The sequence below is a fragment of the Bombus pyrosoma genome, linkage group LG12 (genome assembly GCF_014825855.1).
Source record: "Bombus pyrosoma isolate SC7728 linkage group LG12, ASM1482585v1, whole genome shotgun sequence".
In the NCBI taxonomy this organism is placed as follows: domain Eukaryota; kingdom Metazoa; phylum Arthropoda; class Insecta; order Hymenoptera; family Apidae; genus Bombus; species Bombus pyrosoma.
Genome location: NC_057781.1, coordinates 10,510,700 through 10,532,127, shown reverse-complemented (window position 1 = coordinate 10,532,127; position 21,428 = coordinate 10,510,700). Strand labels below are relative to the sequence as shown.

At 43.1% G+C, this 21,428-nt stretch overlaps 1 long non-coding RNA gene across 1 annotated transcript; it reads left to right on the top strand.

Moving 5' to 3' along the window:
• The first annotated feature begins 382 nt into the window (after window positions 1-382).
• LOC122573825 lies at window positions 383-11,874 on the top strand. Its single transcript, XR_006318824.1, has 2 exons — window positions 383-3,922; window positions 10,595-11,874. It is a non-coding gene; the product is annotated as an uncharacterized LOC122573825 (long non-coding RNA).
• The last annotated feature ends 9,554 nt before the right edge of the window (window positions 11,875-21,428 follow it).

Here is a 21,428-nt window from a genome sequence, read left to right as displayed (position 1 = left end):
GTATGCTCTTCGTTGTTTCGTCCGTCTTACTCGATATATCTGGTATTTCGCATCAGATAATCCAGAAATTACGTTAGTAATTCGTTTTCATGGAAGAGAGATACTGAGAATGATTTTTACGATCTATTTCGCAGGGCTGTGCACGAGTATCATCACCATAACATGGCGACCGTGACGAGTTACGGTGGTTTGCTGTTGGGTGGTGCGCGAGGACTCGGCCACCATGCGGCGCATCACGCGCACTCCGCGGCCTCCTACAAGGACTGGCCGTCGGCGACGCCGTCGCAATCCTTCGTCGACGCTTCCTCCGCACCCTCTTACCCGCACGGCTATTACGCACCCCTCTCCGGTGAGTAGACTCACGAATCTCACATACGTAGATTTCTTGCGTCGATACTTCGCCGCGAAATTAAATGATTCCAGGGTATGGCTTTCTGGTTTTTCAGTCCCTCTTACTTCTGTGTTTTATCTTTAATCGTTTTACGAATATGTAAACATTTCAGGACATGCGATTCATATTACAAGGGGTTTCGTACTAAGTACGTGTAAAGTGAAAGCTATTCTCCAGATATTGAGAAATCGTACGCAATATCGGCGAACATATCCACCGTATGATAAGTTGAAACCTGAATTCCGTACATCTTCTTCGTTTTCTGAAAAGTAATAGATGCTCGAAGAATTACGATACAATCAGAATTTTACGAAACCAGCTGATATTTCAGACGGTGGATGTCTAAGCACGCTAATTCATATTCTTAGGGACACAACGACAGAAAGTTTCTTTCGAAACGAAACGATCCCTTTTCATCGATTAAACGTACCAAATATTATAATAATGTGTAATAACAACGAGAATTCTTTACCTATTTCACATGCACCTTCTGTATATTTGCACACTTTTGAGTCTCCTATGAAAGCATAAGTATCTAACAGTCTATTTACCAGCAAATTACTGGACAATTTTCTCTCGGTATCCTAGCCGCCAGCATCAGATTCCTCTTCCTCGGCGTTTTCTAATCCGCTCATGGGGGACAAACTTTCCCTCTCTTATATAACTGGACGTTGGACTGCGGGAATCAAAACGGTGCGGCTCTTTTTGCGGTGACGTGTCCCGGGCACCTTGGAAGTATAGTCGAAAAGAGTCGGGGCGAAATGTTTTACGGCTGTGCCGTGACTTTTTGTCGTCGGCATCGATGATTTCGGTGGGAGAGAACAACGAAGAAAGCACGAGTCCCTGAGAGCGTGGCAGCGCTATATCGGCCCCCATTAAGCTCTTATTAATTGCGAGCATCTGAGGGGCCGACCGACCTTTCTTGCGCGCTACCTGCGCGCCATTCTGCCTCCGTTCCCTCTTGCCGGCCGCCGCAAACGATGCTGCACTCTCGGCCTTCCAACTTTGATGTCGAGTCGATCCTCCTGCGACGAGATTTATCATGTAAATCGCGGATAAAAAGCCCGCTCATCCTCCCCTCTGCTGCAACCTACTGGTCACCGGGCAGGCGTTCTCCTCTTTTTTCTTCCGTGTTTTCGGCACCGTGCACGATTCTATCGGATCGTGTAGCTGTGGATCGATCGGTTGCTCGCAAAGGGTGAAGAAACTCGGTTCGGAATTGAGCATTGCACGCGTGTTATAAAGTTTGTTAGCACGAGATCGGTGGAATTCGACGCTGGCGTGGGAAACGAACGTGTATGGCGGAGTTGTAACTACGCTAAACTACCATAGCGTTAGAAAAATAGAGAATGAGCGTTTTTGCGAGGGAAGAATGTAGATTCTTCGGTCATAGCGACTCTATCCTTTCTACCCTTACAATTTTATCAACCCCTGCTTGATAAACCTCCGATAATTCTGCCTTAAATAACGACTACGGTTCTTACGACTATGCAAGAGTTGCGTAATTTATCAAAATTCTGGAAAATCCGAAAGGAAAGAGGAATCACGGAGGGAAGAATATTCACGTGACGCGATTTGCCAGCACGTTGGAAGGCAAATGCAAGGTACAGAGGCCGCTACGCGGAGTGCAGCTGCAGCACGCCGTGGAAGCACCACGCCCATCGTGATTGCAGAGACCACTCCCATCTGTCTGCACGTCGTTGCAAGCAGCACGCCTTCCGTTTTACCTCGGTAGCCAGTCACGCGATTTCATGTAACACGTCCGTAACTTTTGATACAACGTTCTACCACGCTCGAGAATTTCCGTGTCTCCGACCGAGCTTTATTTTTATCGTGCGCCCTGACGTTCCCTCGAGGGATGCGTTTGCTAGTCGCGAACGGTGTCGTCGCGTTGGTGATGTCTTCCGTAATGGGAAATCCGATTCCTCTTCGTGTTCTTCGGTTGCCTCGTTTTTTCTTATTTTACCGAATGTCTCGGATATTTGATGCGGTTGATAACACGTGACGTTAATATAGCATTCGATGGGGTTGATAGTGAGTGATACGATTGTCAGTGTAATTTATGCTTAGAGCGATTTATGTGATCAAAGATAGTGTCGTTTCGTGTCACTTTTTCCGCTTGTTCGTTTTACATCAATTCGTTGATTATTGGTTTTATTAGATCCTCGATTCTATGTCTTTTTAATTGTCTGACGCGCGTTCGCTTTGACAGTTCACACCGTGGCTGTCAAGCGACTTTGACGTTCCACTGTCAGCGACTGTCAAATGCTGCCAACGATATTTTAAGACTATTTTTCTGGAATTGTAGCGTTGCAGTTACATATATTTACAGATGTTTAGCTTATTTCGACCGATCAGCTGCCGTTCGATCAAAATAAACCTCGCGTTGCTGGTATATTCTTTAAAACAATTCCCAGTATGAGAAAATATTTCGATCGTCGACGTGGAAAATTGTACGATATAAAATGGAAGAAACGGGTGTTAACCTTCTCGAAGTTTCTTTCTTATTTAACTCGTATTCCACATGAATTTAAAACAAAAATTTATAAACGCAAGATTCTTTGCTGTTTGTTTATAAAAATTATTATGCAAAGTATTTACGCGATACTTATAGGGTTGTTTTAAAATATAAAGCAAGTGTTGAGGGTTTGTAGCGAAGGAGAGAGAGCGGTATGCCATGGTCAGGCTCCACGTATGTTGAATTCAAGCGATGAAAATCGATACTAGAGCTTCGCTTTAGCATTCTCATCCCTCTCGCTGTCACGGATTCGATACGCCATGGCTTCAACCCTCTTTCGGTAGCCATTTTGGACATTTCAGCTTGACGATCACGTATTAAAGAAAGCGATCTCCTGCAATGTATTACTTTCGAAAGAATTCTAATACCAAAAGAAGCCGAAACTACTTAGCTTGAAACGTTACAAATGTCTTCGATAATCTCTGAAACACGAGCCATTTCGTGACGCATAATTTTCCAAACGTTTTTAAACCTCTTCTCCAACTTCTCCGAGAGAAAATTAATTTCCAAACGCGTGCTCCTCTTGAAATTCACGAAAAATTTCGTCGGTGCGTACGGGACATTTCACGGAGAAATCCTACGAAAAATTTTGGCGTTGCTTTGGCCGAGAGACTGCCAGGGACGAACGGGCCGAGATTTAGGGCCAATTTAGGAAACGCTTACATTCGCACGCGCGCGCCTCGCTGCAGGGGCGCAGATTGAGAGTTGGTTCGCGGATCGGACCGACCAAACGAGTTTTCAAGAATTTACTCGCCGGAATGCCGGCAACGCTCACTATTCTAACTGGCGTGTGCTACCGTAAGGGCCCTGTGCACGCTCGCTGTTTCCAAGTAGCCGCGACCTCGTCGTCAAACATCGATTCTGGAAATTAATGAATAAATAAGGAAGGACTTGCTTGGCTGTGTCCGCTTTCTTCGCCACGAACGAATATCGATTCCACGATCGAAGGAGTCGGCCCGAAAAACCACATCGACCATCCAGCAGCCAGATTTCGGGCCATTTTGCCGAAGTAGGTACGTAAAAAGAAATCAGAATTTCGAGGATTTGGGGAAATCAAAGGAATTAACGACAAGTAGCTTCTTCTGACTTTTGGCGTTTTGACGAGCACACGAAATAAGCTTGAGGCGTAGGGACTCTGACGAAATAAAGTCATCCATCTTCTTCGTCTAAATAAACCAAATGTTTGATATGTTCTGCGTGAAATTTAAAAATGCCCCTTTTCATCCAAACGAATCTAATTTCCAATCTACCAATCCCAAATACAAAGAACTGTGCAACAACAAAGAAAAGTCCCATCGCTTTCACATTTTTTAAACGCAACGCAACAATCGCGTTCGTATCGACGAAAGCCTGACGATTTTTTCACGAGCGTTGACAATAAACTTTCGTATTGCGATGGCGGAGGAGGTAATTTCGGTGTGGGTTTCGACACGAGGGAACGGCGCGGCAAAGCGAACCCGCGGCGTCTTCGAATCTGAAGTACCGCCATTAGAACGCCGCTTGGCACCCCGATTAGGCCGTGCCGCGAGTTGACTGGTAATTATATAATTGCGTAAAATTAACTCGGTCGGCATAAATTGGCTGCCGTTTAAGCGCGATTAAGAGAAATAAATCGCAATTACCGTGTGACGTCCGACGACGCCGGACAACTGTAGATGGTCATGGCGCACCGCGTGACGTTTCTGTCGGCGGTTTTATGCCTCCCCCTTCCCTCCTATCCCTACCGGCAGCGCGTATGTCTATTACTTCTGCGAAATCATTAATCTAATTGGCCGTCACCGGCTGTTGCATCGACGAATTCAACGCGTGATCGAGCCTTCGACGACGACGACGACGACCACGACGATAATTCATGCAACTACGGAAGTTCACTTTTCTTTCTACGTCTACCATACTTTCCTGTTCGTTACTTTACTCGCTGTTTTCTTATTTTCTTATTTATTTTCCTTCTTCTGCTTTTTATTTCTTTCTTTGTTTCTTTTCTCTTTTTTGGTCAAGACGAAGGAAAGAAGATTCGCGAGAATCGAAGTACGAGAGATTGTTCCGATAGAAGATTGGCGGAAGTTGTGATTTAAAGTTGTACAGAACTGGCATTGTCTTAAGGCAACGGGATAATTGCGTTTTCTTTTCCCACGGTGGAAGCGGATTCGCAGAATCGATCAGCGATTCAAGAAAGAGAAATCTGTTGGAAAGATTGAAGTTTCCTGCACGCTGTTTCGTTTCTTCGCCGCGGTACACTGTTGGGCGCAATTGCTAGGAAACCTAACCGTTACGTTTATCGGAAAACGAAAGCGAATCTTACTTTATTTAGCCCTTTGCGCCATAAGAAATGAAATAACAGGCTTCGTTTTTATACTCGTATTAACAACGACAAAAGGGGAGCGTTTCGGAGAAGAATCAAAGGGAGACGTATCTTGGAACAGGAAGTTGAAAAGTTGGAAAAGAACGCGCGACGGAAATCGTAAAACCGATGTCCGAAGAGCAACATTCATGAGACGTTGGAACTGGATCCGGGGATGTTAATTTAATGCAGTTCACGTACTTTTATCTTTCCAGAGTTAACATTAATTCGCCGGCGGTCGCGAGCAGAGACGAATTTACGAGCGAGATTCGTTATCCGAGGCGGAAGAGCGACGGACTGGTATCGCGAAATCTATTGCTTCCGAACACGCAGTCGCGACGACGCGACGCGACGCGACGTCGCGGACTTCGCTCGCAATTAAATGGACTTAAATCGAAACACGGATTTCACCTGTGAATGCTGAATTGAATTTCACGCACGATATTTTATAGGTCGTGATGATACACTCAACCCTTCGTTCGTACACACTTCGCTGCTTGCGTAATTAATATGCCCCAGTTGCATGAAATTTATTGGCTTGTTACGATCATACTATTTACAATATTTTTCCTTTCGAACGTGATATTATTTTAATTGAGGAAATGTTTCTTCTTCTTCTTATTCTTCCTCTTGATTCTTACTTCGACGATCGAGCACATTCTGTAATATAATTCTACCCTGAATACATAGATACCGTACAACATGCAAGGTGCCTACAAAGTCTTTTTCTTCAGCTATCCATCGTTCGATCTTCGCTTCCTATCCGACCATGTCGAAACGTAATTGCGTAGGGTCACTCAACTTCAGAGCGAAACTTGAAGGACCGTAGTTGGAATTAACTATCGGCCTCTTATTACATAGATTCTGATACCGTTAAGGATATTTCCTAAGGACGATAAACGCAAAATTTACTACGAAAAGTAACGTCTTCCATAATATCTGCGCGTATATTGGAACTTGGATGGCGGGTCAAAGTGATCCAGGTATTCGTCGTCCGAAGGTTGAACGCGCTTCACTTGCACATCCCCCGACAGCCTCGTCTTTTCATCGGTGCAAAGAGAAAGGAACGACGTAAGTGACTGGAAAACGAAACAGTATCCTAAATGAGCGCGCAGTTTGGAGGCAGTTCGGGGTCGCGGAGCGTCGGTCAAGCGGTTTCGCGCGGTCGAGCGAGTCGAAACAAAGAAAGGGTCCAGCGGGGCGCTCTCAATATTTCCAGGAGAATTAATTCAGGGAATGTTCGCCATAAATTCTGGTCCGCGTGGGACATTCTCTCCGGAGAGAGAATATTCTGGATCCGCGCGTCGCTGCAGCCGGGCCTTTCTGGCACGCGCCTCGAAAATGGCGTCGACCGGTGACGTCACGTAATCCACGCTTGTGCACCGCTTCCACCGGCGGGAGCAAAAGGGAAGAGAATGGAAAAGAGGGACACCAGGGTAGCCGGGGATAGCTAGCGAGCCTCGATTGGTCAGCCGGCCGGATGGAGGGAGTGGTCGAAAGCTGCCGGTTTATATCGATCTCTCGAAGTCGGCTCGTTCGCGGACGAAAAGACACTCCGGTGAACCGGAGCTGCCTCCGCGGCGAACGCGCGTCCTCTTCGTCCTTTAACCCCTGGCCGAACCTTTGCGAGTTACGAACCTTTCGACGCGACAGGGCAGTTGCGCCACGAAGGCGACGGACGTCGCCAAGCTCTCCTTTTTCTTCTTTGATTACTTTCGAAGAGACAGTTCGCGCATGTACTTTAAGAGCGTCACGACTCGAAATAATTCGATCTTGCGTTACAAGAATATTAAAACTACGTGTTTGAGGATCGGCACAAAACGACAAATGCAGCGACGAACGTAATATTTTATACTTGGGCTACCGCCATCCGTAAAGTCGATCAAACTGCACGGTACTTGATAGCAGATGTAATTAGTCTATGTGATTTCGATGGGTAATTTTTATATCGCGTGAGATATACGCGACAGGAATCCAGTCTCATCTTTTAACGAGATCGCAAACATTCCAATTTCGCGAAATGGTTGGAGATCGCTCTTCGCTTGTATTGGCCAGAATCCTCACAAAGGCTCGGAGTAATGGGAAACGTTAAAGGCACAAAGATTTAGAAGCTTAATTTCCAATTAATACTCGCTCGTCGGTGCATACGAGTTTCGAAACGGGGTGAATCAAAGTAGGGACTCTCCTTTACCACGACTATATTGGATTTCAGACTATGAGGGGTTGACCCTCATTGATAAGGGTCATCTCGATGCTTACGTATCCCTCGTCGGTGGCAAGGGTCCCTGCGCGCAAGGGTCGGGTCTTCGCTTTTTAAAGCGGCGGTGTTCGATTTAATTTAATCCAAATACCTAACTCTCGTCTTTTGACGTTGAATTTGCCACCCGAAGTTAAGGACGAAAGCAACGAGAACACGGATTATTCATTATCGAAGAAGCAATACCAATTACAAGATACCAGTTTTATAAGTTTTTGCGAAATTAAATTTAAATAGGTTCCGGTGATAAAAAGATAGCGTTATCGCTGCATTAAATTTTCTGTACGTATTTGTAGAATAAAAATACATAAACAACGACAAAAGTTTCTTATATTTAAAGATATATATTTAATTAAATACGTTGCATCCCGAGCATAACGTTATTGCAGGCCTGTGCATACTTGCACCAGTTTTAAGCGTTTAATTATTTTCAAGCGTAACACGCGCGTGATTAAATTTTCGGTGAACATAAAGAACAGAGTTACAAAATTCTCGGGTTCAGCGAGTTTCATTCCGAATTTCCTTCGACTTTGCGCTTTGTTTCTTTGTCGAAAAGACCGAAGGGAATTCCTCCTTGTACCGTCCTGCTATGCTCTTTGATATCGCGATATTGAATGCTGGAACATTCATAACAGGTGCGTTCGTCCGTAACTTCGTATTCATCGACTTGTGTTCGTTTGAGGTTTCCAACGAAAACACCGTGTATTCCTTTTACAAGAAAGGAATATTTCACAGCAACCGTCGTTCAGCAAGGACAGTTCGTTTTGAAAAAGAATATTTTTATTAAATATTTATTTATCAATACTTTATATTAATAATAAATATTTATAAATGCTTATTAAATACACGTGAATTTCGCAAAGTAAGGTCTCATTCAAAAATAGTAATAATCGTGCATTTTATCCTACTAATACTCCCATATTATACCGGCTCTCGACTTCTGGTATCGTTTCTCCGCTCCGATCATAATCTCCGTGAGAGAGCATCCTAATTCAATACGATGGGCCGCAGCCGGCAAATAATGTACCATAAGTGTCAGAACGATTTATGCGAGCCGCGTACGTGCCTATAACGTTTTCACGGCCGAGTATGCGAGGCCAATATGCTGGAACAAAATGGACGGGGGTGTTGCTGGTAAATGGTGTGTCAGATAGCGTGGACAATATTGCCCGGTGCTCGCCGGCTTTCCCGAGTCACCCTCTCGTATTTACGAGGAAGAACCCGCGTCGATTATGAAACAGAAACTTCTCCGCTTTCCATTCGAATCCTATAGATACATGGGATTTGTGCACCGCCATATCCCAATAATTAATCGCTAGATATATTCACTCGTCGATACTTTGGAGCATGATGGATTTTATTCTTCTATTGATAGATTGTAAAATAAAAATACACAAAGTGTATCGTTACATCCAAAATATATATACATAGCTGGTCAGATAGAAGTTAGGTATAATAATAATTGCGATATAAAATAAATTGAATTATTAGCTCTAATGAAAATTTCTTCCAAACTTCTAATGAAAAACTTCTAACCATAAGGCGAAGCTACGTTATAATTTATACAATCGATCTGTTAAACATTCCCGGTGGAGGATGCTCTCTACGACTTGGGAGCACGAAACTTCCAAAGTATGTAAACGTAGCTTATCAATTTACGTTCATCGATCGTCGAAACACTCGATAGCGTGTACCAGTTTCTTCTCACGACGCGTTCCATCGTCATTTTCCGGCCGAGCAGCTTTCTATCGAACAGCGCTTCGCGTTCTCTGACTCGCCGGCAGAGATCGAATCTTTTGTGCTTCCGCTACGTGTTTTTTTCAGCGTGCATGCGCCAATATGGTAACGCGCGGGACGCACACGTAGCTGACTTTGAAGCAGGTAGATCCACGTGCTGACACGTGTGCGCCGACAGATACGAACTTAATCGGCCGTGCCGTGCACCACGTGCCGGGAATTTAAGTATTTGAAAACGTCCATCTTCGTCCTGCTCGCTGAAACTACAACGTATCCAATAGACTTTCAATATACAAGCGGACATGTAACATCGGGCGATGTTGCGTCCATTGACAATGATTAAGATATGTGGTCATCGTGATCAATCGGGGTCTCGATCGATTGGAATTAAGCGGAAATTCTCCCGCGGAATACTTTCTTCGCGAGCATGCTTTTACCTTAGAAATTTTATTCGTCCAAGACGCTTCACTTTTACGCTAATAAACAAACATCCTCGGTCAGGTCAAGCTTCTTCTCAATTACCAATGATTCGCTCGGAGCCGCGGCTGGTCGAGGGGTACGAGGAGAGGAGGGAGCCGAATGATCTGCAGGGTCAGTCTTCGAAGATATCAAGATCGAAGATAGCTATAGACGCATGCGTGCAACCGTTACAAGGAACATGAGATCTTAACTGTTCGATCTCGTGACATATTCCGTTGGTCCCCCATCCGTTCGTTCTGTTCGACCGTCCGTTGCCTTGGTTCGTCCATCGGTTTGTCCGTCCGTGTCGCTCAGCGGGTGCCATCACCAGTTCTGCACCCTCGCATCCGTCAAAACGTTGACTCTTCTTTTATTACGCGGCTGGCCGCGTTATAAATTTCGATGAACGATGAGCCGACCCCGCACCAACGAAAAAGTCATTCCTATCTTTTCGAATATAACCAATTACTTGTCTTGTGCGTGAAAGCTCTGTCGTGGATCGTCAGTGGTATCGTTCCAGTCTAATTGATGATTGCTTCGAGACACAAACCTTGGTGAACGGAAGACTACTCGGTGTGAGATAGAAGGGTCTGTTGAGGGCTGATTATCAGGTTCGAATAACGCGTACATACGAAATTACGCACTTAGGTTGTTGATAACGATTCGTTAATTAACATTTTGTTTCACGTATGAAGAGCATATGAAGCGGTGAAATCAGCGATAAATCTGTCCTTCTTAGATGAGATATTCTGTCGTTTTGAGATGAAAGAAAACCGAAGATTTATCGTTTTCTTCGTGTCATCGTTGTTGTTCTTCGTTCAATTTAATGTATATATGTATAGTTCTTAATTTTACGAAAATTAAAAATTCGTGTGTTGATTGGTGTTGCAGGTCTCGAGTCTCAAGTGCAAGATTCCAAAGACCTTTACTGGTTCTAGAAGCGAGCCACGGAGTCTCGTGGGTCGAACTAATTCGCAACATCCGGTGGGTGAATCCGCGAAAAAGAGAGACACGAGCTCGAAATCCGCGACCAACGATCGGAAGAACAACGAAAACTGTCAGCGCTCGGACGAACGTAGCGACAAAATGGCGAACATGGGTGCGCTCGTGGAACGTCATCGAGGAGGGACGAGCGTAGTTGTAAACGACGCAAACGTGATATTAGCGTGCTAGGAGATGATTCATCCGCTGATTTTCCGAGCTGAGACGAGAGCCGGCGGATGAGAGGAACGAACTTTTGTTATACGGCCGGACGAACGTACGCGAAGAATCGTTCAGCCCGCATCGAAAAAGTGTACATAGTGTTACCTAATTTACTTTAAGGATCTACTATTAGCGTACAATTCAGATAGTATTAGAGGAGGAATACTTTGCGCGCACTATTACCTTCATAGTGACTGATGATATACCTATGTCCGACCGACGCGATCGCTGGAACAACAGAGCCTCTAGTTCGTATAAAGTGTAGAGAATTAGGCCACCGACAGGCGTGTCTAAATTTTCCAAATAATTAGAAAAGAAGAAGAAGAAGAAGAAGAAGAAAAAGAAGAAGAAGAAAAAGGATTCGATAGATCGTAACGATACGAAACGATCGTTGATAGAAAAGAATTCAAAGGGAGAGATCTATGTTCCTTGAATAATATTATCAACCTGTAGAATGTATCATTTCCGTTGAATAAAATGAATTGATAGGATTCGTTGAATTTATCACGATGGTTAACTTATTGAAGGAAGATAGAAATCGGAGAGGAAGATCAAAGGATTAATTATTTGGCGAATTTGACTGCAGATTTAAGTGAAATATTTATTGACCAATGATCTTGCCATATATATATAATAAATATATATATATATACATTACTATTATTATTGTATCATAACACCGGACGCTGCAGAAATTCTGAAATCTCTCCAAGTCAGCAAATTAAAAATAGTTATTACCCGAATTGTCACAATTATTCTTTACATCCTTCCCCATAGAATTAATAAATCATATCGTGAACACGAAGAAACACACCCACACACACACACACATACGCGCGCGCGCGCACACACACACGTTACATGCACGCACGCACAACCGACATTTTGCCTAGCGGATTATTCTACCTTAAGCGCATCTCATGTTATCGTCATCATAGGTGTTAAATAAATGATGCATTAATATTACATCGTTGCGTTTTCTGGCTTTGACTTTCACCCGATGATTATTTTCAAATTTCTTTTCACGTACGATATCGATCATTCGATTAGGATACGTGCGCCTTATTACATAAATATTTTTTGTCGAATGAAACGGTGTTACGACTTTTAACGCCTGATCGAACGTGTAATTAATTACGATGCAGGATACTGGACATGTTTGATATCTCTATTAAAAGTGACAGCAACATTGACAGGCTGTCAAAATTCGTTATTAACGATCGTTATACTCACATTCGAAACTTCGTGAACACCTCGGTTGAAAAATTCACTGCATTTATTTCGGAGATACTTTGCATTCTAATGGATGCTTGGATCGCGATATTAACGAATAGAACGTATTACCAAATTCCAGCTTTACACCAAGCGACTGTGGCTATAAAATTTCATAAAGATAGATCATTTTTGCGGATCGTTATCGACTTAAAATTGATATAGAATTCTCGCTTTTAAGCGTATGAACGCGTAAGTATGTGTTCCAGGATTCGATTTCTACAATTCCTTGGAAATTACAACGTCTCGACAATTTCAACAGTTTTTCTCTCACACATGTCCATTATGGATATTACAAATTTCATCATTTGTCTCAAGAATTTTCCAAAACTGTTAACGCATCGAGTAATTAAATCAGACAGTAATTTCTTTCGGTAACAAGGATAAAAGAATCGCACGTGATTATTATATTTCCATTGATCGACGTGTCGAAATACTAACGAGATTCCTCGAATCTGTTTCGCAATTCATTTTTCTACGATCATTTCCTGCGCAAGAACATGAGAAACACGTGATATATCCTGTTAGTGCGAGCCGCGTATCCGCGATTATGTAATTAACAGCAGAGATTAGAGATAAGAGTAGAACGGAACTGGAATACATCTGGCTGAGAAAATAGAATTTTATGCTTTTGCGGTTCGTTACGCCGCTGCTGGTTAATTACACACCGGTGGATTTAGTGGCTCCACTCGCACCGGAAAGTTAATCGAGCACGTAATAAGAGGAAGTAATGGGGAATTTAATCTTCTGGAATTCTGCGTGAAACTTTCGCTTTCGTTCGCTTCTTAGCCATCTTCGTTTGGTAAAATCGTTTTCAGACATTTTGAGCAATTTAGAAATATTTTCCTAAAGAGACGATTACGTATGTAAAAGACGTACATTGATATCGTAACGAAAAACAACTCTGAGTCATAAACAAGCATTTACGTAATTCCATGAAACAGTAAATACCTGTAACGAGATCGCGTAATAAAGCGATGCATGGATTAAACAAGCGCGTTTAGAAATCATTTTTTAAATTGACGCGGTATATAATAATTTTGAAGAAGTTCTTCCTATTAATTTCCTCGAAATTCGCTAAGAACGACAGACCTAATTAATATTACAAATCGAAGTAATATACGAAATAATAAGCTGCTCGGTTCAACATGTGGTCAGATCGATGGACGATTTCCTTTACACGTGCTCGGTTTCCTACGTCACCGACGTGTTCCAGACCGAGGCGCAGTTAACGAGATGAGAAAATGAGCAATTAACTTCGTCACCTAGGGGAAACCATGTTCCTGGGATTCGGACGATCGTTGTTATCACGTGTAAGACACGTGTAGCCTGATTGGCTGTGCCGCAAATGGAAGTCGTGCACGAAAAAGCAAGGTGGCGAGAAATTTTAACGAGATTGCGTGATATTTTCAGAAATAAGAACGAACACACGGAGTTTCGAAAGATGCGACTACAACAAGATTTATGGAATCAACGCGAGATGTATCTACGTATGCGTACGAATTAATAAAATTGAATTCAGCGAAAGAACTCGAGCGTCTCTAATTCTACGCGTGCAACGATTCTGTATAATTTTATCCAGCTTTCCCACACGAATATCTCTGCAGGTCCAATAAATCGAAGCAACGAGAGACACTGTGGCACGCGATCGCCACCGCCACGATCACGATACGTCGATCCAGCGAAAGAATAATTGCGATACACATCCAGCCGTTCGGTATGCGCCGATAACGCGAAACAACAAAATCCACTTATGCTGTCGCGAAAGGGAAAGATCCGCGGTACTTTGCTTTCGATATATCTTTCTGTCTTTTTTCTTCCTTTTTTTTTTTTCTTTTTCGTTGTTGTTACACCAACTGGTTCAATTCTCGATAATTCATCTCGTTGCCAATAATTATCCGTTTCGTAACGCGTGATCGAGGACGCGTCGCTCGCCTCATAATCTCCGATCGATGTGGATTCCAATAAACGGTAGCCGCCAGTAAATCTACCAAATAATAAAATAAATCGTCGGACGTCGCGAAGGGGCTAGTTCCGATCTTCGGATAAGGGGAAAGCTGAAAGATATATCGGGGGAGGGGTCGGGTTGGGTTGAAAAGAAAGAGAAGGGTAGAGAATAGGAAATGGTGAGATTTATTGCGTTGACCGAGGTGTTCCATCTTGTTTTAATTACCGAGGTCGCGTTGTTCGCCTCAGCCTTTGTGTCCCTTCGTTCACGTCGCTGTGTTCGTTTCCTTCTTTTTTTTTTCTACTTTCCCCTTTTCATCTCTCCGTTTCTTTCCTCCTTTCGTTGGATGGTGGACACCAGCCAGAGATATTAAGGCTGCAGGGTTATATTTGGCCACGGTTTCCAGTTCTATGAGAATCTTCGATTCCTTTCTAACAGCAATTTCTACCGGTACTTGGATGCTATCGGTTGGTTCTTTATGAGATAAACTTGTAAGCGTAAGAACAATGTTTCTTTAACGACGGTAGCTTCGTGTAAGATGTTAGAGAGAGAGAGAGAAAGATTCGAAAAGAACGGGATGAATCTAAAGCTTATAACGTTAGAGAAGCAATTCGAATCTCTGGAACACGTGTCTCGCAATAGCCACGTACTTTTTTCGCGCTTTCTCATGCGTGCGTGCACTGCATCATGGTAATTTCCTTTGCGTCGTCGTCCGTCGGAACGACGGTGTCCCATAGGAGGACACGTTTTCAATGTCTGAACAGGCGCATTCCACGGGCAGAGCGATAGTTCGTTGGTCTGGCCAAACTGCATTTCGTCAGGCGAATAGCAGATAGGCCATCGCTCCTTGAACATAAATCAGTCTGTTCTGTTTCTTCTGTCGCGCTGTATGATTTGTGCGTTTTGTTACGCAATCGTGCATATGCTGGCTAGACGTGGAAAAAGCAAGAGCAGGAAACCACGTGAGGGCCACGTGAGCCAACGCTTCGAGAAACGATACGCGGTGACAGGCTTCCTGACTCGTGTTCTTCTCTTTTTCAAAACGTATTCTTCATCGAATTCGGTTTCTGTCTTTCGCCATATATATTGTATTGTATCCAACAATTCGATAAAATTACAATCTATGAATAGAGTATATCTAGTATAATAAGAATGATTCATAAAAATAGTTACGCAAGAATTGCTACTTTTTGTTTTAGAATGAACACTGAAAGGAGAATCTTCCATTACCAGGGAGACCATTAAACAATTTATAACGAAACCGCCATGTACTTGTACGCGGAGATCACCCCTCGATTCACGGTAATTAAATACCGAGTATCGTCCCCTTTTCGCAAGTGGCACCCCTGCGAACAGAATACTACTAGGGTCAGGTTATTGATATTGCACCAGGGGAACAAATGATCCGACCGTGAATATGAATATTAATATTACTTTACCAAGCGTGCATCCGACTCTCCCTTATTTGTCACCGATACCTGAAACAATTATCTCGTATCACGCTTCCTTAAACCGAACCAATAAACACGATTTCTTGACAATGGGAACAAATTTTAAAATATATATTACTGTTGGGCACGTTATATTCAATGCATTTTTATATTTTATTACATAGATGTTGTATCGTCAGAATTTACCTTGCCAACTTAGAAATATTTCCAAGTATAACGCTTTTATTTATCTTTATTTCCGATTGCAAACTGTACAATCGTGAAAGTATCTAGCTTAATTTAATTTAAAGATAGTTTAAAGTCCGAAGTTAAATAAATACACATACGCTGGAACGTATCAGTTTGCATCGCGTAACTTTGTGATTGGAGCGCCATCGTTGATCATCATCGGACGAGGAAGGATCGAGGAGGCAGATCGAAACTATCGAAGAGATCCGAATGTGGATCGAATCGTATCGATCTCGATGACATACGTGACGCCGTGCTTGACAAAGGCCCAAAAAACGTCTAGGAATGCCGACGGGAATATTTCGGCGGTGTCACCTCAGAGAGATACCTATCCTCTTTCCTTTCTTTTGTTTCTCTTGCTTGTTCTCTTTCTATTAAACGTCTACCTTAGTCTTTTTATCTCGGAATTTTTGTACGATCGACGAATCGGTGTTTCAGATGATAATTAATATTCGTATTTCGTTATAATTTCTAATTTCTCTCGCACGATCGTGTTCGAAACACCTTTCAATTAAATTAATTAAATTCAATTAAAACCTCCAACTTTTCTAAAGTTACACAAGATTTTCCAACTTGTGAATTTTATATGCGCTAAATATTATATCTTCTTCTCGTTTCACGATTATATCTATCCGTCGTACGGTATGTTCTCAAATTCTTCCGATCTTGATTTCATTGTTAAATTTTTATTCGTAACCGTACTCAAAGGATCCAGCGACTTGGTTCCATGTTAAAAGTCACTTCGCTCCGTCCTGCTGCTTCATCAGCCATCGTGAACGTTCCTCGTGGTCGTCTACCTGCAGGAACACACTCGGTTCGCCTTTGCCTCGGCATTGAAGGCATCTCTACCCGCGTGTTCCCACGGGCTCGAACCTTTGACGTACGATGTCCCGGGTACGCGGTACACGACGTCCTCCTTCCCGATATCGTAGCCCGCCCCTTCGTGTCTTCGCCTTCTCTTTTTTCTACCTTCATCGCGGCCCTATCTTCTCTTTTTCTCCCCGCACACTCGCAGAAAACCGGTAGCCGGCAACAGCTTTTGAAAGAACCGCGACTTCCGGATCATAGGGTCTCTTCGGAGAACGGAATGGATCGAGGACAGAGGGAATCGACGAACAGTATTTCTGGTTTAGGTATCCTTCGCACACGATATAGTCGATGCTGTTTCAATTTCAGTTTCTTTTCCATCTTTCGGTATCGCGGCATGCTTATCCGGCATTCGATCAATTTACTTTCGAATTTGCGTGATTTTTACTTTCCTTGTGAGATCGTCGAGGTATTTCCTTCTCAAGACTTTTATACGATTATTAGGCTGCAAGATATTTGTCGATAGTTTTAGCGCTTTACAGCAAAAATTTGTCTTCCGTGTACTTAAGCGATGGTGAAAGTTTAAATTACCGTGCAAAACAACTCTTCCTCCTTGGAACGACGCTGTTTAAGTTTACTTTAGTTCAGTCTATTTAACATTCTCTCGAGAGACCGATCTAACGCAAGACCGACTGGAATTAAGACACAAGGAATATCTCATGCAAATCACGATTCTCGGCCAAGGAACGTAAAAACGCCTGTTTAAACCAATTTCGCAGCGCGGTCCGTGACCGTGATTTTTACGAATCACGATGCACTTGCCCTTATTCGGGTGGCGGATTTCAATGCCTCGGCGCACCCTCCACGTTACATTGAATGGCGCAAATGAGACGTGACTTGAAAAGCTAGCAGGGGACCTTCCACATCGAACACGTGCACCCGGTGCACCCACTTAATTGTTATTCCGATGCGTTCCGGCTATTCGCAAACAAACAAATTACGTCGCCGCTCTAGATGAATTTCTGGGGATCGAAGCCGATGTTGGTGGTCCTTTAAATACGTTACTTTACGCGCCTCGTAGCTCAGATAGTAAAATCTTCCTCATTTTACTCTCACGGCACCTATACTTGACGTTAAAGACCTAATGCTCGATAAAGTTCGATATAACGAAGAAAGTTTGAACGCATATCGTACGTTAAGTTGTTATAGGACAGTCGATGAATCGTTTAAAATAGACGACCGAGTTGTCGTCTATTTTATAATCGAACCGTCGGTGCAAGAAATGACAAAACTGTCGAAGAAAACGGCAAAGGAGGCAGAAGAAATTCCTGTTGGCGTAGTCACAACATATCGAGACGGAAGTAACGTGCGGTATCATAGCGAAATGATTGCGATACGCATCTGATGACCAACACACGAGCGACGGATAAAAGTTTAAACGGCACGTTGAAAGGCTGACAATATCGCCAATAGAATAAGGCGGAGCAAGCGCGGCCAAGAACGTGTCTATTGAAGCGGAGGTTGGCCTCTCTCCTCTTTCTCTCGCCGTACGCCAAGGAGCCGGCAAGCGGCCGTGGAATGTCTTCATTAAAATACCCGAGCTCATCATTTATGCAGAGCAAAAACACAACGAGGCGAGCTTCGAGAACAAGATCGCCGTCTTCGACGGGATCCGCGCTTGCTCAGCCTAGCTTCCAGCTTTTTAATTTCCGCATTGTTCTCTAGCTAGACGTTCTGCGATTTAACCGGCGCCCTGGCTACCTGTACATTGCCAGAAGCGTGAAAATTCACGCTCAGCCAAGTCCAATCGATCGACCAGAAGTTATTCTTCAGGTTGCTCATCATCAGCTTCAGGAAGCTGGTTATCGTTATACAGCCGGGACTATGGAGAACCATGGAGGGATGAAAAATTCCTTCCCCTTAATCCTTCCTCGTGTTCCTCCTGGTTAAAAGATTCGAGCGAAACTGTAACGAAGAACTGTTGGAAAGAATTTGTTGATAAAATTATACTTTCATTGTGAACCAAATACCGATACGAATTCGTCTGTCTTGCCCCTTTTCGTTCACTCGTAGATAAAATACAAAGCGTAAAGAGAAGCTGTATGTATTTAAAAAGCTTACCGCTGTTAGTTTATATCGTTTATATTTTTAGAAGGAATGGTTGGTATTTCTGTTTAATAAAATATATATAAAGAATGGCCGCGTGGTAAGCGAAAGTACGTACGCTGTTCCATCACGTAAGGCTGTAAGGAATGGTAAAAATTCTTCACCTTTTTAGCCGCATAAATCCGTTACTTATCCGCATGAAGATACTTCAAATTTTGTAAATAGCCGCGGTAACGCTTCACGAATTCCTGCATCGCTTATTATTTGAAAAAAAAAAAACTGGTATTACGAGACGGAACGCCTTTCTTGTTGGCCGTATCTGCCAAAATAAGCATAACATTTAGTCGAGTCGAGAGCGAACGTTGATCCTCGGGACTCGTTTTCGCATTCGTAATTAAGCAGAAAGTCAAAGGTATGACAACTTGTAAGCTTGTCGCGTTTGTCATTGCAGCATCAATCATGAGGACCGAATTCCGATGTCTTGTGAGCGGAATCGATATTACGAGCCCCGAGTATATAGAAGTGTCGCGTCGTTTAGATATCTAAATAGTTCGGCGCGTAAATTAACAGCGCTTTAAAGTTTTACCTTTTCGGAAAACGGGATTTATAAAGCATTAAAATTGACATTAGTAACTCAATCCACTTTTTGTTTCCTATTCGTATAACGGTATAAAGGACAGTATTGTTTATTATCGATTAAAACGATAGTGTTTCTTAGTTGTTTGTTTTATTAATTAGAACCTGACCTTTCATAGGCGTAAGTTTTAAGACGGAGTGTTTAAATACCTACATTTATCTCAATTTTTCTTTCTTTATTTACAAATACTTGGATTTATAATACGAAATTCTATATTTGTGTAATAATGCTGAATGAGCATCAAATGCAAGGTATTTATTTGTACATTTTTATCCGTTCCCCAGCAATTTCGAGTTGCGGCGCGTCGAATTGTTCGCGTTTAACGTTTCTGTTGTATTCAATGCGAAAATATCGAGCTCAATTGTTACTCACCCCCGTATCACATTCCACGCTCTTACCCTCCCACAAATCACTGCGCTGGCCGAATTCGAAATTTTTTCGCCGATGTATGGAATTTCCACTTGATCTTTCCAACAGTGTTTAATAATCCCGTTATATTGACTTATAAACCTGGAATTCCATTCCCATCAAAGGAACAAACGATAGGTATTCATCTTCTTCCGAGCAATAACGAGTTATTTCAACGTTTCAAAGCAATTCGATAAACGAAGATGATGTAGAATCATCGAGACGCGCGTGTTCGAGCTTTTTACCAGCTTATAAACTATAAGTAAAATTCGATATCGATCTATCGACCTTATTGGCCTCAATCGATGTTCAAAGAAACTCATGCTATCGAAAAGTGGTCGTCGACAGGGCGATTGACGGTTCTTCGATGTTGCTCCTTTCGACCAAAGAATCCAGTGACCTTCATCTTCGCACGGACCCCACGCAAGTTGGCCAGCGGTCTCTCACGAGATGAATTTATGAGTAGGAAAATAGAGAGACAAGCGTTGTCGGGATCCCCTGGTGGATGTGTACCTGTTGTGTCGTTACACGAGGAAACGGCGTGTAGATGATCGTGACGCTCGTGTATGCGGCATCCGAGGGAGTCCCATAGGCGTAGATAAACGGCTAGATAATGCGCCACGCTGACAGAAAGTCTCCCCGGAGCTACCTGCTCCGCGGGATGCCTCGAGTGTCGCGGGACAGATCGTCTCCGATGGCTGTCCCTCTATGCGGGACAAAGCCGGAATCATCGGTGAATTAGGGAGCATGATTCGGGCATTCCTCCGTGTCGCGCGATCCGCTGCGCCGCTGCCGGCTCGTGATGGTTATGGATCTTTAAGGGTTGCCACTGGTAGGAAAGAACCGAGGCTTCTACCGTTCCTTATTCTTCCTCGATTTTTATTTGTATTTTTTTATTTCTTTTTCGCTTCTCATTTCTTTTCTTTTCTTTTTTTTCTTTTTTTGTTGTTGTTGCTGTTGCTATTCCGTAATTAAAATTGAGTCGAGCGATCTAAAATTTGAAACTCTGTGGTTGACCCTACAGCGACTAAAAATAGACAAAATTGCCATTTTCTAAATATGGAAATGAGTTGAAGCACGTAGATATCCACGAGGAGAAGACGAACGAAAGTATCGTTTGATAAACGTGGAAAGAAGAAATATGATAGCGTCTAGTGCATATCGGAAGGGCAGCGAACGGTTGCACGATCCAGATGTCCCTTGAGTCTGCAACTTGCGAGACTTTTCGTCCGCGAAACGTTCAAGTGCAATGTCGGCCACTATGGAAGGCACGTTTCCTCGCGCATTGGCCAGCTGTCTAATATGCATACAATGTTACGAATACCGTATGTCCATCCGCGTGCAAAGCTTCAATGTCGCGCTATCTCGGAACCCTTCGCTCGCCCGACGTTGATTTATCATTTCGTTGGCAAAAGGAAGCGAAACGTCGTCGCAGAGCGAACCTCTTGTCCCTCTACCCTTATCAATCACCTTAACGTTAATCGTGCGTTTCATACCCAACGCGTTATACGCGTGAGATTAATTTTCATCGAAATATAAATATAAATCTTTAAACGGTAATTTAATAAATATTAATACACATGTAAATCTTTCGCTAGAATTACTTGAATAATTTACCGGGATGTTAATCGCGATCGTTTGGCAGAAATGTAATGGCGTTCGATG